Source organism: Pristis pectinata, chromosome 26 (assembly GCF_009764475.1).
Source record: "Pristis pectinata isolate sPriPec2 chromosome 26, sPriPec2.1.pri, whole genome shotgun sequence".
Classification (NCBI taxonomy): domain Eukaryota; kingdom Metazoa; phylum Chordata; class Chondrichthyes; order Rhinopristiformes; family Pristidae; genus Pristis; species Pristis pectinata.
In genome coordinates, this window is record NC_067430.1 from 21603753 (window position 1) to 21623460 (window position 19708).

Genomic DNA, 19708 nt, shown 5'->3' on the forward strand with positions numbered 1-19708 from the left:
TCAGAAGGTTGTCAGTTTGGCAATCAATGAGCAAGTCTGCCACACCAGCTACCTTATCACCTGAAAGGAGGGCAAGTGTTATAAATGCTTGTTGGTGGGTTATATGTGCCTTTCCATTAAGCCTGAAATAGAAATTGGCCAGATTTCAACTCTTTCAGGAATTTATATGAAGAAATTAGCTGCATACCTTTCAGTGAATATATAAAATTTAGTTACTTATTTGTTATTTTATTAGTTGATTAGAGTCTGACCACACAGGAAAATTCACAAAACATAACTTTCATTCCTTAAATGCAACATTTCTGTGCCATCAGCTATTTATATCGTAAATTTATTTTGCTTTCAGAAATAGAGATAACAAAGTGAATGGCTAATATGCCACTTTTTCCTACACTTAAAGTAATTATTCATTAATATTTAATAGGATCTTTGTCAGAAACTGCAAAGGTAATGGAGAAGTAGCTTGCAGGCTAAAGCAGCCCAACAGCATCACAAAGATTTGCTTGAGAAAATGGAAAACTAAAAAGGCCTCTATTGCACCAAAAGCTAGGAAGTGTCATTGAAGATATTGACTAAGTCTTACACTGGCAAGCGACCGATGGCGTATAGAGTATTTGTTAGCACAAACAGGATTTGCTTGTTAATAACATCTTATCTTTTTATGCCCATATTTTGGCATGGCATCTTTTTTATTTATATATATATATATATATATATATATATACATATATATATATATACACACACACACATACATACACACACACACACACACACACACACACACACACACACACACACACACACACACACAGAAGTAGAAGGATTTTTGATAAGCAAAGGGGGAAGGTTGGGGGGGGGGAAAGAGGTGGAAGGTTAGTGGGAATAGGTAGGAATATATCTAACATACTTCACTAAATTGCACCACCTTTGCATCTTTGAGAATCCTAAAAGATAAAGGCGGTAAAAGCTCCTATAGTGGAGCTGCATGACATGCGCATCTGACTGGAAATTGATTATTTAGTTGTTTTTTTTAATAAAGATTGACAGCATTTGTTGTTTTTTTTCTTATATACATCTGTAAAAATATAAATTGCAACCATTATCGTAATAAAGCCTCAAAACTTCTTGCAGCCCAAACACAGCAATAGTTTAATTTCCTGTGCCAATTCCATCTGATTTAGAGTGATCCACTGAGCAAAGGCCAGGTGCTTCTCCATTGGAAGGAAAGAAAAAATAAGCAATACACCTGTTCAATCCAAAGTGGGTTTTAAGAAGCAAAATAGAAAGCTGCAAGTAGTTGAATTTTAAAGATCAGTAAATATTCTACTTTCCCACCAAATTCCCACTATTATTTGAGGTAGCCAGCCATTAAGAGTTGATCCCACAATTTCAGGAAATAGAGGCCAAGTCCCAAATTTTTCTCGTACATCTCTCAGTCCTTTATGCTGAAAGCCAAATCTCAAGATGCAGATTCATCAAATTTAAGAAATGATCACATATTTTGCTTGATTTTTAGGTCATGCATTATGCAAAATGTAATAGTTCACAACTTTATGATGATATTATAGTCACACAAATACTACAATCTTTGGATCAACTTTTGTTAAACTGAGTGGGCTAAGATTGACTTACAAAAATTGTGAATCTGCACCTTCTTCAACAAATTGAACCATGATTATAAAGTAATTGTATGTGAAGTGAAATAATGCTAAGAATGTCAGATTAAACCAGATAGAGGAACTGGTTAGATCTATAATATTTAAGTTTGACAAACATCGTATTTAAAAATTTAAAATATTTTTATCAAAGGATTTTATTGCTGATTGTGGCATCTACAAACTGTATAAATAATTAGGAATTGCCTGTCAGATAAACTGCCCTTTCTATTTGCCCTATATTGCAATCATTCCACCCCACTACCCCTAAAATCTGATATTCTTCTGCAATGCTGAAGAACAAGCTTTTACTGTGACAATAAGACAGCAAGATTTTATTATATATAACTACACACTACGCAATAACCATTTTGTTCAAAAAAGATAAAAGTGTTGAATATTCAAAAGTGAAAGCTACAATAGTCTGTTGGCAGTGTCACAAGCTAACATACAGTCCTAATTTACAAATCTTAAATTTTATTGAGTTACTGAGTTGAAATGGTTATCCAAAACTTTCACAAGTGAATTATTTCAGGGAGTAGTAAATGAAACAAACAGGAGTAAATAGTTGTAGCTTTGATGATTGTAAAAAAATTATGAGAGTATGAAAATCAATAAAAACCATTCTGGTTTTGCCTCCCTTCAATTCAAACAACCTGTGAGTATGTATATCACATTGACATACATAAACAGCTTGATCCTCAAACATAAATAATATTCAGCTTACTAGGGCAAAAATTAATCATGTATGGAAATGGGTAAGAAATAGGTTTTAATTATGAACAACATCTCAGAAATAAAAACAACCAGTGGGCTTTTGTTCCCACTTGTGTTATCCTGTATTGTTCTACATCCAACATCTCAATAGATGCATTATTGCCCTCTCTTGCATTACAAACATCCTGGAACAGCTCATGTGAATCAGAGCTATTGACAGTAAACCAATTCTTCCAAATTTAATTTTTCTTCTGCTATGTATCCAGTTCAGCCGTCCCTTTCCTTTTGTCACTTATTGTTCAGTGCTCATAATGAAATGATTGTATTATTTAGATTTGAGACTCAATTTTATCTTTTCTTAATTTTCCAGTGTTATTTTCCAAATTGACCTTGAGCAAAATTTTTATCTGCATTTAACCCTCTCTGATCCATTTTCTTTCCCCTCCCTAATACTAATAATTATTATATTACAATCAACTCTGCTTGATCAATACTCCATCATCCCAAGACAATTTTTTTTCAAATAATGCGTAAGATGGCACTTAACAATGATATGCAACAATACTTTAAATGCTTTTATACAATTCCATAAGCTCCTAAGCATTGTGCAACTACTTATATTTGGAATGATACACATTCTGCAAACAACTTCTCAAATTATTAGATACAGAATTTTTACCTGTTGGAAATTCATTACTATATTATATAAAATTACCTATGTCAATTTCAGCATCTCTCCCAAACTAAAACAATGACACTTCAGTAAAGGGAAAGAGCTTTTAAAAAAGTTTGACATCATGCCACAAAATATTTTGGGCAAATGACCAAAAGCTTGATCTAAAGTTTGTTTTAAAGTGCATCTTAAAAGGAGGAGAGAGAGTCAGAAGGCAGAGAGATCGAGGAAAGAAATTCCAGTGCTGGGGCTGCTGAAGAACTGCCAGTGTGATTAAATTCTGAGGTGCAGGAGCAAAGACAAGGAGGAACATTTGTGGCACTGTAGCAGTTACAGGAGGAGGGTTGGAGCAGGAGAGGGTACATGGAAGTCAATGGGTGAGACAACATAGGGACCTGAAGGACAAAGATTTAAAAATTCATCCACTGTTACAGCAGAAGGCTATGTACATCAAATAGCTCATATATGAAGGGAAAGTAAGACCCAGAAGCAAAATATAGGTAACAGAGTTTCATATGCTGTCAACTCAATGTTGTGAAAGATGAAAGACCAGGCAGCAATGGAACAGTTAGACATTCTCAGCAGCAAGTGAGCAGAGGTATTCAGCAATGCTGATGCTGTAGAGTAAGCATTTAAGTGATAAGGCACTTTGATGGAAATGGTGATACCTTGGCTCTTTTGTGGCCTGAATGTTAGCCTGACAGTTATTATCCCATACCTGAAGTCTGTAAAGGTCTTGTTGCACACTACTACAAAATATTTCATTATCTGGAAGTTTTGAAGGGAACTGTAATCATTGGCTAAAATTTTCACTTCTGACAATGATGGAAAGATCATTGATAGAACAGCTAAAAGTGGTTAGTGCCAGGACATCCTTTAGAAATTTCTGCAGCAACGTCAACGCCAATATAATATTCCTCCAATAAACACCTTGCTCTGTGTTGGGTATGCTTTCAAACAATGAAGAATTTCCAATTTTACTAGAGAATCTTGACTCAGTCAAAAGGCATCTTGATACCAAGGACAGTCACATCCCTGAGAAGTCATTTTGTCCCCCCATATTTGGAGCAAGGCTGCAATGAGATATGGAACGTGGTGGGAATCGATTTTTGACCAAATTATGTTTGATCTTGTGTGGATGGGATAATTTTCCTCATTTTCTGGGGAATACCAAAACTGTCACTTTCCTCGAACAGCTTGGCTAGAGACATGCCTACTCTGGCCAAATGTTTTCAACACTACACCCAGGATGGCATGAGCATACAGAATAGAGTGAACTGAGTACTAACACTGGCTTGGCTGCTGTGAATGGTAGAAACCTCAAAAGAATAGATGGATTATTCATTGGGCACTTATGACTGAAGATCATTGCAAATGCTTCTGCCTCGTCTATTGCACTTACATTTTTGTGTCTTATAGCCACCATTGTTGATTATGTGCTGGTTCTTCAGCTTCCGACAGACTGTTTCCTAGCTGAAGTTCGATGATTCTAGGCTGAAGTACTGCCTTAGAACTAATAGTCAGCTCCAACTTTCACCGTTTTTTTTCTGTTGCATGACTGATCTGGCACATCTCCAAAGTCTTAAAACCAACAGAAATAACTCGATCAGTCTGCCCTCAGGTATCTTACTGTTCAAATTGTGTCAAGATTTCACACCTGTTCACCATTTCTGAACTTGGAGAACAATACATCAATACTACATGTGGATTCCATCCTCCTACCAGCATTTGACTGGGACATCTGATCGTCCACACCAAGCTCACTCCTGAACCCCGCTTTTCTTGCCATATCTATACATATTCTGATCATTTCTTAGTAACCAAGCATAAGTAATTTGAGATTTTCCCACTTCCATTCACATGCTTGTGGCTGGCATCCTGCACTTGATTGTTTCCGTTTCCATTTCCATTTCACACCCCCCCCCCCCACCCCCAAAGAAAAACATCCAATTATCCTCTTCACTTTTATCCTTACTTGGCTCTTTTCTCCTGTTATGGTGCCTCCACACATTTCATTCCCTTCAAATCTATGCTCTCAAAACTAATACCCAACTCCTCAATACTATTCAAACTTCCTACTCTTCTGTTGTTTTCCCAAGATCAATTCTTTGTGGTAAGCCAATAGTTTCCTTCTGTGCTTCCACTGGCATCCTCTGAAAGCTCCAATGAAGCATTCATTACTACTTCCTAATGAGCACCAAATCCAATTGCCCCCATCTGTATTAACTTGATGTAACTGCAGTGTGTAATGAATTGACCCGTAAGATCGGTTTGTAAGACAAGTTTTTCACTGTACCTCGGTACAACTGACAATAATAAACCAATACCATCTCTTTCAACCTCCGCAGCACCATGTCCACTTTGGTCAATCTTTACCAATTTCCTTCCTGCCCATCTCTCCTCACCAAATGTTAACACCATGGACCTTGTTACTGGATCCACTTTCACTGCCTTGCCATTCATAATTTATCTGTTCATGGGATACAGATGTCACTGGAAACACCAGCATGTACGTTCACAACAAATTGCACACAAACTGAGTAATAAAGAGTCAACCACATTAGTGGGTCTGGAGTTATGTATTGGGCAGATCAGGTAAATATTGCAAATTTCCTTCCCTGCAGAGCAATAGTGAACCAGATGGGGTGTTATGACAATCTAGCAGATTCATAGTGACTGTTACAGACCAACAGTAATTCTATACTTTGTTTTCATTACTAATTCCAATTCCCCAGATTCCAAGCTGTGATTTGAATTCAGCTTTCTGGATCAAAAAAAGTCCAGACCTCTGCCTGGTAGTCCAGTCCACCATGCTACCATTTGCCCCATGCCATTATCCTCACAAAATTCTCTACTACCTAGATTCTCTTCCATTGAAACAATTCCTTTCCATCCTGCTATCAGCACCTCTTGCCCCAAAAAAACAAACTGTTGCTTTTCCAGTCTTATAAACTGCCAACTCATCTCCAACTTCCTTCTCGGTCAAAGTCCTAGCATGTTATCTGGTGTTCCAAATTAATGCCAGTCTTCCCCAGAACTCTACATCCAAATTCCTCCAAGTGAGTTTCAGCCCATGCAACAGAGTCAGAGCCAAAACTAAAGACCATCTATTATTCCCTTGTACCATTGATATTGTTAACCACACCACCTCTGCAGCAATTATTAGCTGGGTGGGACATTTGTTGGTTCCATTTTTATTTACCCAGTCATACTCTGAGAATAAGCTGCAATGGCTGCTCTTCCCACTTTTACACCGGTGAATCTGGTATCCTGAAGATCTATTCTTAGCCCACTATCACTTCTCAGAATTATTTCTCAGTTTACCTCACAACATGAAGGATGACATTCAGCTCGATGGCTCCCAGGACAATGCCACCAATCCCACTCCCCCACCAATTTTCACGAAATCAACTCTCACGTACCCATTAACATCCCCCTAATTCTAATACCTATTTACACTAAGGGAAATTTACACAGCCAACTTAACAACCAGTATATCTTTGGGATGTGGAAGGCAACAGGAGCTTTCTGGAGAAACTCAGTCATTGGGAGAACAGAAACTCACAGAGACAGAGGTCAGAATTGAACACAGGTCATGGGAGATGTGAGGCAGTTGCACTGCCAGTATTTAACCAAGATCTGGTACCAGCCAAGCAGTATTGGTTTATTATTGTCACATGTACTGAGGTACAGTGAAAAACTTGTCTTGCATACTGATAGTACAGGTCAATTCATTACACAGTGCAGTTACATTGAGTTAGTACAAAGTGCATTGAGGTAGTACAGGTAACAACAATAACATTACAGAGTAAAGTGTCACAGCTACAGAGAAAGTACAGTGCAATATAGTGCAAGGTCACAACAACAACAACAGTAATTTCTGACAACTACAGGCAACAAAGTAAAGGTGCTATCTCACACCTCCAAAGACCTGGGTTCAAATCTGACTCTGGTGCTGTCTGCATGGAGTTTGCATGTTCTCCCTTTGGGTTTCCTCAGCTGTTCCAGTTACCCCACATCACATAGATGAGTTGGTTGGTAGGTTAACTTGCCACAGTAAATTGCCCTTACTGTGTAGGCGAATAGCAGAATCTGGACGGAGTTGATGACATTATGGAATTAGTGTAAATGGGTGCTTGATGGTTGGCACAGACTCAATGGGCTCTATTGCTATGAGGAAGGCTGAAGTTAGTGTCCTCATTCAAAGTCATAAACCCCATTCACTGGCTGGCAACCATCTGAAATAGATTATCCCAAGATCATATTTGACCCAGAATTGACCTTCAGCTTGTACATCTCTGCCGTCACAAATTCCATCCATTCCCACCCCCATAACATCATCCAATTTGACCCCTGCCTCGACTCATCTGCTGTTGTCCCCTCACACAAATTTTCCAATCAGGAGTTAAGAGTGTAATCTCTGGCCAGTTCTTGCTTTCCTTCACTGAAAGACAGCAATATAATTTAATATCCCTCAAAAGACATTCTAATTGAAATCAACTAACTCAACACAAACCAAGGGTTGAAGATTGGACCTTTCCAGTCCAATAATGATTTCCCTGGATTCATCAAGAGAGCATCATTTTAAAAGAAAAAATTTAGATAATTAAAATTAAAACACAACAACAGCATGAATTCCACATCAGCCAAAAGGAGTCATTCTTACTGGTTAAAACTAATAATCAAAAAGTTATGCAGCTCAGTTAACATTTCGTTTATTGGAGGAAATTTCTCAACTCGAAGCTTAATTTTGAGAATCCACTATAGGAAAGGAACTATAATGGAAATAGTAACACAGACTGGTGTTTCAATAACCTGAGCTGGGAGATGCAGCACTGTAACTGACGAATTAACAAAATGGTGAAACAGTTGCATGATGACCCTTTGACCCTGTCTGGTTTTATATGCTGTTTATTCATTTACTGCCCTTGAGCACCATTAATTTTGCCACCATCCATCAAACTAGCACAATCAAAGACTATCCACCTCCCCAGAAAAGCCATTCAGATGAGGTCTCAATTTGGATTGAATAAACAGCAAAATTGTCAGAGACCATGAATTAGGTCATCTATTGATTTGTAAAAATGAGATTGGATAAACACATTTTAATTTAAGTTCACAGCTTCTTACAAATTAAAATTTGAGAACTATCACAATTTGTATTTTAAGGATCAATTTTAGTATTTAAAAATTTCAGCAGACTTTGTCCAATCTGTAAGTGACAAGAATTCAATTGTATAGATTATTCAAGTTCATGACAAAAAATAGGCACTGAAAACAGAGCAATTTAATTCTATTTCTGCCTAAATATATTATAGATGCTGCTGAAGCACAATGAATATGTGAAGAAATATTTCCACTAATCCTATTAGGAAAGAGTCAGAGTCACACAGCTGCAGAAACAGAATGCCAGCTCACCGCGTCTGCGCCAGCAATCAAGCACCTATTTACATTAATCCCATCTTTCATCCTCTCCATATTCCCATCAATTCCACCCCAAGATTCTACCACTCACCTGTATATTAGGAATAATACGCAATGACAAATTAACCTACCAACCAAATCTCATTGGGATGTGGGAACCAACTGGAGCATCCAGAGGAAACCCAGACAGTCACAGAGAGAAGGTGCAAATTTCACACAGGTAGCTCCTGAGATCAAGATTGAACCTGGATCTCTGGACTTGAGAGGCAGCAACTCAGTCAGCTGGGCTACCGTGCCACTATGTAATGGTGGTGGTGCGGCCATTAATTTAATAGTAATTCAGAGACTTGGACTAACTATCCAGAGACCAGAGTTCAAATCCCACCAAAGAAGCATTCAGTTAATAATCTGGAATTGGGGGTGTAAAGAAGTCTTCAGATTTTTATTAATGGCCTTCAGGGAACAAAATCTGTCATCCTTACCTGGTTTCGCCTACATGCAACTCCAGACCCACTCCATGTTGTTGATTCTAAAATATCCTCTGAAGTGGCCAAGCCATCCACTCGGTTGTGCCAGTACTGCTACATTTAAACAGGTAAGGAATAAAAACAAAACAGACCATCTGGTATTAACCTTGGCTCTGAATTCTGACATGGCAGTCACTCCCAGCCCAGTTTCCACCCTTACAAAGTCTTCCTCACACACATCCGGAGACTAGTGTCCAAACCAAAAGAGCTGTACCAAAGACTAGTCAAGCAATCATCTGACATAGTCATACTCAAAAAAATATGTTATGAACAACATGCTGGACTCTTGCATTACAATCCCTGGGTATGCCATGTTCCACCAGCAGGGCAGTCACACCAGAGGTGGCAGTATGGTGGAATAAAGATAGGAGGAAGTAGTTCTTGCAATCTTAAACATAGACTCCAGATCCCATGAAGTCTTGTGGTATTACGTCAAATGTGGGCAGGGAACCTCCTCTTGATTACCATCTTCTGTGCTTACTCAGCTGATGAATCAGTGCTCCATCACATTAAACAACACAAAAGAAGAAATAGTCAAAGTAGAAAGGGCACAGAATGTTATTTATATGGGGGGGGGGGGGGGGGGGGGGGGTGCTTCATGAACCATCACCCAGATTGGCTTGGTAGCACCACCACAAACTGAACCGGTTGAGTCCTGAAGTACAAAGCTGTTGAGTTTGTGGCAGGCAGCTTGTGAACCATGAGGAATAACCAATTTGACATTCTCAATAAACTATTTGCAGCAAATGTATCTATCCATTACAGCAATTATAAAAGTTATCACTGCATAGTCTTTGCAGAGACAAAATCCCATTTGCACACTAAGGACGTGCTCCATCATGTGGTATGGTGCTCCAGTGACAGAATCAGAGCAGCTCAAAACTGGGCAGCTATCAGCAGCAGCAATGTCAACTGCAGCCAATCTGTAATCACTTCCACACTCTACCACTATTATCAAGCCAGGGGTTCAACCCTGGTTCAACGAATGAAGAACCTGACAGAAGAAACAATCAAACCTGAAAATGTTAAGATAGCAGCCTTGAGAAGCTACATTGCAGGACAACAAAAACAGCATGTGACAGACTAAGTCAAGTGATTTCACAACCAATGGATCAGATCAAAACTCTGCAGTCCTACCACATCTAGTCATGAATGATAGTGGACAATTAAACAGCTAACAGGAGAAACCTCCAAAAACATCCCATCCTCAACAGTGGCAGGTATTAAAGAAAAGGCTGAAGCATTCAAAAGCATGTTCAGCCAGAAATGGCAAACAAATGATCCATCTTGGCTTCCTCCTGAGATCCCCAACAGTCTCCAGCTATTCAATTCAATCCATGTCATATCAAGAAAAGGCTGAGAGCTCTGGATACAACAACGGCTACGGGATCTGACAACACCTCGAATGTAGTACTGAATACCAGTTCTCCAGAACAAACTGCATCATGTAGCACTTACTCACCAATAGCCTGGTCAACAAATGCCCAGTTTTGGTTTTGTTAGGACCATTTCACTCCAGACCCCATCACTGCCTCAATCCAAACATGTATCAGAACCAAATTCTAGAGTGAGTACCCTTCACCCAGTGGGGCATCAAGGTGCTCTTGTAAATCTGGTCAATAGGTAAGGGAAAACACTTCCATAACTGGAGTCATACCTCAAAAGAAGATTGTCAGAGGTCAATCATTTTGGTCCCAGGACATCAATGCCAGAGTTCACTGGGCCAGCATCCTAGACTTGACTTTCTTCAGCCACTTCTGATATGGTCAGAAGCAAGGATGTTCACTGCAACTCCTCAGCAAATTAAGCATGCAGCAAAATCTAAATATTCAGCGAGGGGCCAGCAAGTAGCAAGTAACAGTTGCATCACAAAAGTACAAGGCAATGACTATCACCAAAAAAAAGAGAAGCTCACCACCTATTTTGACATTCGATGGAATTACCATCACGACGATGGAATACTCTCCACCTGCCTGCATGAATGCAAGGGCAACAATTCTCTTAAATCTCAACACCATTCAGGACAAAATAGCCTGCTTAATTGGTACCTTAAATATTTATTCTCTTCAGCACAGGTGCACAGCAGCTACAGTGTGTTCAGTCTGTCTCTTGCAGCACCTCCCAAATCTGTGACCTCTATTATCAAAAAGATGAGAGTAATAGACACATGGCAAGATCACTACCAGGTTGCCACCATCCTGACTTGGAAATACATTGCCAATTATTGCTGGGTCGAAATCTGAGAACTCCCTGCCCAACAAGACTGTGGGAATAACTTTACCTGAAGAATTCCAGCAGTTCAAAAAGGTGGCTCATCAAGACCTGTCCATGGTGATTGAAGGATAGGTGATAAGTGCTGGCCTTACGATACCCTGATCCCAAACATGAATATTAAAAAAGCTGTATTCTTCAGTTTGACATTGTGTAGGGAGAATAGCAAAAAAAGCAATTCTGCTACCAATATTTTTTTCACCTACATACACACAGCTACATTCATTAAATGCCATGTTTTCTTGCCAATCTTCAACTCAACCCCCTTTCATAAGCAATGCAAAGAACATGCTGCTAAATGTGGAAAATTAGGAAACTGTTGTCAATTTGTGCTACTCCTCCATAAGCTATGATATACCAGACCCTCGCCAAGAGATGCAGCATTTGTACACAAAGTTAGAGTATAGAGAAACAAGAAACTGCAGTTGCTGGAATCTGAAGCAAGAAATACACTGTAGGAAGAACTTAGCAGGTCAAGCAGCATCCATGGAATCAAAAGGGATATGTTGATGTTTCAGGTTGTGGTCCTGCTTCAGGGCTGAGTGGGTATTTGGGGGGGGGGGGGGGGGGGGGGGGTTAAAACTGGAAAGATGGCCAGCATATAGAAGTGCAGGAGAGGGATGGGACAGGAGCTGGTTGCTGATGAGGTGATAGTTGAAACCAGACAAGGAGGGGAATGGTAGGCAGATGCAGCCAGATTTTCGTGGCGGGTGGGGGATATGGAAAAGGTGAACAAAAGGGAGAGAGAACCTGGATGGCTGGGTGGACTGATGGGAGTGAGAAAGGAACACAGGGAGTATGGATTACTTGAAATTGAAAATTCCAAGTTCATGCCTTTGGGCTGTAATGAGAATTTGGCAGAAAATAGAGGCGTTGTTCTTCTAGTTTGTGTTTGGGCTCAACATGTCAGTGGAGAAAACAGAGGATAGATAGGTCAGTCTTGGAATGGGAAGGCAAGTTGAAATGACATGCAACTGGAAGCTCAAGATGACTATTGGTAGCCCCATGCAGGTGCATGGCAGTAGAATTGAGGAGGGAGCGAAGGGGATACAAGAAGAAAATTGGGATTAGCAATGATGGGTGCTCGATGGTCAACGGGGACATGGTGGGCCAAAGGGCTCATTTCCATGCTGTGCAATGCTATGAGCAATGCCAACTACCATTTGTTTTAAATTATACTATTATGTGTCCTGAGCTTCCCTTTGTGGACTTATTCCTGTGCATTCTGAAAATTAATTCAAATTTGTAGCATTAAGGTCATCAGTAGCTTCTGAAGTAGCACAACCTGTAACTTAGCTCAATTGCCCCAATTAAGTGGGTAAAAATCATCTTGAATATCAGAGAATTCCAAATTTCACATTACACAAAGGTAGAGAGCTTGGAGCCAAATTTGTGCATTGCTCTGGCATGAAAATATGTCCAAAATCGTTGGGCTTATGTCCCAGAGTGGGTTTTATTCATGACATTTTTGAAATTGTGTTAAAACAGTAGTACAGCAGAAACCTTGCTGGAGTGCACCAGCACTTACACCGACAAATCTGCTTGCAGAACCTGAGGAAAATTAGACCTGACAAACTATCTGGAAGTCCTTTCATTTCAATACTTTATATAGCCAGAACAAAGAAAGACAAAAAATGTAAAAAGTCAGAGTTTATTTAATTGTTTGGTGTATTGTTTTTAACGTCTGAAGTGCTTTTAGTGATTTGATTTTAATTTTTTTTAAAAACACAAATATAAAATCAGGTAATAAAAATAAGGGTTTTTGCATTATTTTTAATAGTTTTTGATTTTTTTTCCTTAAAATTGGGGACATTCAGAGCTATTGATAAAAATATAACGGCTTTGACACATGTTAAAGTTGAGGTAAGGCTTTGAAACCAGTCAAAGGTTTTCTTAGCCATTTTTTTTTAGATGGAGCTTGTTCTGACCTGTCCAGGTGTAAAGTTCAAGGCCCTGCAGCTGGTCGGGATCTAGGCTTACCTGACAGCAAGGTCAGACTTCTGGATACAAATCAGATTAATGTGCGACTAATAGGCATGTCTGTGGTGCATGCAGATTGCAAGATCTGAGTCATGGCTCCTGGTAATTATTGAGCTTCCTTTAAAATCTATCCACTCTGTTTGTTTCGACTGCTCCACATGACAGGAAGTTACATATTTTCCTCATACTCTCAGTGAGAACAAATCTCCCAAATTTCTAATTTGACTTATTGGACACAAGGTTGTCGCACTCTAATAGTAGGCAGCCTCAGGAATTTACGACATTTAACACTCCTAGCTGCAGGTTCCAGATGCAGGGTTTCAACCCGATACAGTGATAATTTCCGTCTTCCCACTTCCCCAGCAGATACTGTTCAATCTACCGAGTTCCTCCAGCAGATTGTTTCTTGCTCCAGATTCCAGCATCTCGACCTGCAGATCCATCCTCAAGTTAGACCATTTTCTCTATCATTAATAAGCAAACTTTCAATGTTCCCATTCCAAGAAAACAGAGCCTCAGCCTTTCAAGGTGTTACATGGCAATTCTGCTATCATTCTTATAAATCTTTCTAATATATATTCTGGTGATTTTCTAATTTTTACCCCAAATATAGAGATTAGAATGATCCACAGAGCTCTGAAAGATGCTGTCAAAGCAGCATCTTGAACATTTTCAAACACAAGCTGTTTTCACATTCAATGACTATCTAAATATATGTTAAATAGTTGGATGAAATTTGGTATGACAGGCTGTCCCCAGGTTACAAATGCCTGACTTATGGATACCCCTACATATGAACGAATTCACATAATACTATTAAATTCAAAGTCCAACATATGTTTGTTCCTATGAACATCAGAGCTTACTTCCTCTCTCTCTTCACTATTAGTAACTATTTTCTCTTACCAGTCTTAAGTGCTTTTGATGCCATTCATTACAATACTGTGGAGGTATGGTTAGCATATTGAGTGATTTTTGTCTATTTTCTGACCTACAGACAAAATCAACTTAAAGACACAACCCATTCGTTACCTAGGGACAGCTTGTATAAGGAGTATAATTCATGACACAAGAGATTCTGCAGATACTGGAATCTGGAACAACACACATAAAATGCTGGAGGAATTCAGCAGGTCAGGCAGCATCTATGGAGGGAAATAAACAGTTTACGATGAAAGGTCACGACCCGAAACAAGACTCATGACGTGACGTTTAGTTACAAGGGAAACTTAGTGGAACTATTTTCATAAATTTGTGTTTCCTTAATATATTAAGTAAAATGCAAATTTTTCATTGCATGACTACCACCTTCATTTTGAACAGCAAACATATCCTCAAAACTTGTGGTTCCTATTTAAAAAAATGAAGATGGGGCACAAACTTCTGGTTGCTGATGTACTCTGATATCTGGAGACTTTCAAGTGAACCTATGTTAAATTACATCACTAAAAGAATACGGCATTCATACATTTTACCACCCAGACATACAAGATTTGTGTGTTAAAAATCATCTTTATTATATCTGCCTGCTCTTTCAGAATTTGTAGATCAGGTTTGTCTTTGAAGTAAACAACAGGTGATAAAGACAAGAAATACAAAAGATTTAAATGCTGCATTCCAGCAAATTTTTTTTGTGTCTGACAATACATTAACAGAAGGTGCTTAACACATTATATTATGCTACTACTTTTTATACATAGGACACATCATAAAATAATCGGAATGGGATAAATCAAAGCTACAAGACCACTTCTGCTAGCCCCCTACCAAGCAACACTGTGCTGTAACAAAGATGTCACAATGTCATTTTTCATTTATTCCTCCAAGCAGCCTCAATAGTAGGATAGCAGACCAGACATTCAATTTTTGATTCTTTAAGTCACAGAGCAATACAGCACGGATATAGGCCCTTCGGCCCATCCAGTCCATGCCAACCATGTTGTCCACCCAGTTAGTCCCAATTTCCTGTGTTTGGCCCATATCCCTCCAGGCTTCTTCCCTCCATATACCTATACAAGTGCTTCTTAAGTGATACTATTGTACCTGCCTCAACCACTTCCCCTGGCAGCCATTGCATATACTCACCATCCTCTGTGTGAAAAAGTTGTCCCTCCGGTTTCTTTTAAATCTTTCCCCTCCCACCCTAAATCTACGCCCCAAAGTTTTGGACTCCCCAACCCCGGAGAAAAGACTGTTACTGTCAACCTTACCTATGCCTCTTGTAAATTTAAACACTTCTATAAGGTTGCCTCTTATTATCCTACATTCCAAGGAATAAAGACCTAGCCTGGTCACCCTCTCCCTATAACTCAGGCCCTCCAGTCCTGGCAACATCCTCGTAAATCTTTTCTCCACTCTTTTCAGCTTAACCATGTCTTTCAAAAAACAGGGTGACCAAAACTATACACAGTACTCCAAGTGCAGCCTCGCTAATGACTTGTACAATTGCAACACAATTCTCAACTCCCGTACTCAACGCCCCGACGAAGGCCAGCACGCTAAACGCCTTTTTCACCACCCTGTCTTGACGCCCCTTTCAATGAACTTATGCACTTGTACTCCTAGATCCCTCTGTTCCATTACACTCCCAAGTGCCCTACCATTCATAGTACAAGTTGAGTTTTGATTTCGATTTGAGGCTAAAGTCCCTGGGGCTGCCGAGTAATGCAAGATACAACCTCATGTTTGATGGGATTTATTGTTTCTCAGCCATGTCTCTGCTGTGCAAGAAATACATCTATTTATACCATCTTAACAGTACAAAAAAAGCATCAGACATGTCATGGAAAGGACACATTAACAACAAGTTATTTTAAATCATGACTTAATTGCAGGAAGTTATTCGAAGGCATTCCGAAGAAATGCAATGAAGCAAAGAAGATACTTGGAGAGGTAATTCACTCTTCTCAGATACTCTCATTCCCTTACCTCTCAAAATTGAATTAACTCTTGATCTATCCTTGCAAACTATCTACCCAACCTCCCTTTCCTCACCAAAACTGCTTGAATATGTTGTACCTTTCAAGTCAGAGTTCACTTCACAGAAATCTCCTTTCTTGAAACCCTCCCATCAAATGTACTAAAACATCTGATCTAAGTCACTAATGATTGAAATTCTACCCAAATTGCAAGGTGAACTTTGAAAAACTACAGTCAAGCTGCAGACAAACCTGCAAATACTGAATTTTTATTAATAGTGGTAATTTGAAAAAAGTGGCATTTTCATTTCAAGGGTGTGTGAAAAACAGTCAAAACTTTTATACTTTTAAGAACATTTTATGTATGCTAATAATGGTGTATTCTTGTATCTACTGTTGAGAAATAATTATTCCTTCTGCAGTTGTTTGGCATCTTTCTTCAGTTAGGGCCAGGACCACATTTGCCAGTGAAAACCTCGTGGAGGTGGGCTGTTTTGATTCATACACCTGGCCTGAGGGAGGAGTTGCCCAAAAGCCAAGCCAATCCAACTCCAGGAGCACTTCAAATGTCTCCATGGTCTCGCTCCTCCCCATCTCCAATAGCACATCAAGATTTTTTCATTCTTACAATTCTGGCCTTGCCCCCAAACTTAATTGCTGCACTCGTAACACTCGTGCCTTCAACTGTCAAGGGCCTCAGTTCCAAAATTCCCTCTGTGCCTTTCTGCACCTTTCCTCCTTTTAGACGATCTTTCAATCCCAACTCTTTGACCAAACTTCTGGTCATTTTCCTTAAGTAGTCCCTTTCATGTATCTCTACATCAACATTTTTATTTGTTAACTCTAAGAAACACCTTGAAGCAACCTGATCCAATAAGTGGATTTACAGCAAATTCTTAGAAGGGGATTAAGGAGTCAATTCCAATGCTCAAAGCCTAGAAGGTAGAAGGCAAAGCTTCCAGTGGTGGGACCAAGTATCCGTCAACATCCCTCTCAGCCTTGACCTATCCTGAGAGGCAAATCCAATTTCTCATTCCATGATGCAATTTTAATGTATACTCAAGGAAAAGGGTCATCACCTTCTCAGAGCAACTTGGCCATAACTAAAGAAGAATGTTTCATACTTTGAAATATAGGCTGGAGAAGGCGACAAAAAAAAATACATCATTGAGGAATTTAAATAAGGATAAGGATTTTACAAATGAGGTGACAGGAGGCTTGGATCCTCACACAAAGATTGCTGGAGGAACTCAGCAAGTCAGGCAGCATCAATGGAGAGAAATGAATAGTCGATGTTTCGGGCAGAGACTCTTCATCAGGACTGTGTAGGTCAGCAAGGACCAAGGTGATGGGTGAACCAGACTTGCTTAACCAGGAAAAAAGAAAACAAAAAAATTAATCGTATTAAACTATACCCCAAGTAAAGAAAATGTCCAATTGATTTAAGTTTGTAGAAAAACACCATACATCTATCAGCTAGTATGATCAAGTAAACATGGAACAAGAATAGGACAATCTTTGCATTCATTCCACAACAACATACAATTCGTTCTGTCACAGAATCAGCACGATTCTACTCCATCTCCCACAGACTATTAAGCTTCTCCTCACTCTTACTCCAAAATTAATTCCAACAAAATCCATTATTTCAGTAGTCCTGGATTCTACAATCCTAATGCGTTGCTTTTCTTTAATTTATATCATGATCCAAGAATAGTTCATAATCTTTGTTCATTTTAATCAAAACCTTGTTTCTTTTTAAATTTGCTTTCTGATTTACCACTTTTAGTCCAAGTTCAGTTTTATCAAAAGTATTTATTACCCTTAACCCTTCGAAAGATTGGGACTCACCACTGTAAACACAATAATTCAGCTGGTCTCTTCATGTTAAGTTTGCATTACATAATATTTAGTATTTAAACCAGTGAGTGTGGCTCCTTTGCATACACTGCCAAATAGCTATATAACAACGAAGAAGTGAACCGCCAATGCTAGAATTATGCTTGTTATTCTCTTCTGCAACCTTATGAAAATGCAAAATGCCCTATATATAATATTTAATCAATGATCTATGAAAGCTTAGAGTAACGTTTGTCAACTTACAATCAATGATATTTGAAAACCATCCCCAGTACACATTGGATAAAATCTGATGACACATCTGATCATGTGTGGTTTTGTCTGTGAAATTTCTGTACAATTTATACCATCGCAGAGAAGCACCAACGTTTGAGAGCTGACATCACTTTTTCTAAGCAAATAAAGGATTCTTGGAAATTACATTCATCTGCCAAAGATATTATGTTCATCTCACTTTAAAAATCCAGTACAGTTCCCAATAATAGATGCATTACATTTATCAGCATCACACTCTTACGCAGCATATGCTTCATATTTCTCATTGCAGAACTGTATAATTCTAGCACAGCTACCATAAACTAATAAAAGGAAGCATAATTGAAAATATTTTACTTAAAATCCAATGAACTGATGACTTTAAATCACACCAACACAAAATTCTTTGCATTTAACAGAACAAACACTTATATGTCAATATATTTTATTTTAGAGTTTTGGCTGGTAGAAGCACCATTACCTACTAAAAAGGTCATAACAAAAGATGCCATCTGAGAAAAATAAGCCACTGAATACAGAGACTTGGTAATAAAATTAACAATGCCAAAATTCAATGACAATCACCAGAGCAACAGTCACGATCAGCGGTAAGGTGCACCTCTCCCACCCCCACCATCTGCATAAAAGAGATTGCTCAGTAAACGATGCAAATAGAATCTTTACACATACCCTCACTATTTTCAGGATGCATTTCAGTTCAGAATAACTATATTAACTAACATTCATGTCTGTATCCCTCACCAGATGTACTTCACTATCCTTTTTAGATCACCAACTTCCACCATGAACATTTTGTATGCATAGCCAGCACAATAGGTAGAGATAAAAATAAATGCAACACAGACACAGCCGAGATGACTATTAAACCAGCCTCAGCCTACAGTAGGCAGCACTCCATTTTTTCCTCTTATGGTGTGCTGCTAGTATATTACATGCGACTAAATCCAGTCACTGACACATAAAGGAAATAAAAATCAAATCTGTGCAGATAGACAGCTTTAGAACCCACCAGAATCCCTGCAGCTCTTCAGCACACCATCCTACTCGCAATATGATGCAGAGCGTCTGAAAATACCATTCCCCTTTCCTCTTCCTATCACTGCTACTGAATACTGATAGACACCAAGGACAAAAGGAGGAACCGGCATGAACATTAGGAACAAATATTTAATGGAACACTGGCTTTCCGATCATCTAGCTTCATGTAACCAAGCACTGGGTGTTGCTCTCCCTTGAGAGTCTCTGGGCAATTTCTGAGCAAGAAGAAAAACCTGGCATGGAAGAAGTTGAAGGGAAATGGCAACATTTAAATTTAGTTCAGTATTAACAAATTGTGTGCCACATAAATAAAATAACTTTCCTCCACAGAATAATTCTCAAAGCTTTACTGAATGCAAAATCGCT

The 19708-nt window shown here is 39.0% G+C and overlaps 1 protein-coding gene across 2 annotated transcripts in view; it reads right to left on the minus strand.

Annotated features, from left to right (window-relative positions):
- Window positions 1-19708, minus strand: part of prkcz (protein kinase C, zeta) — a 303127-nt gene that overhangs the window by 218287 nt on the left and 65132 nt on the right. The window lies entirely within an intron of this gene.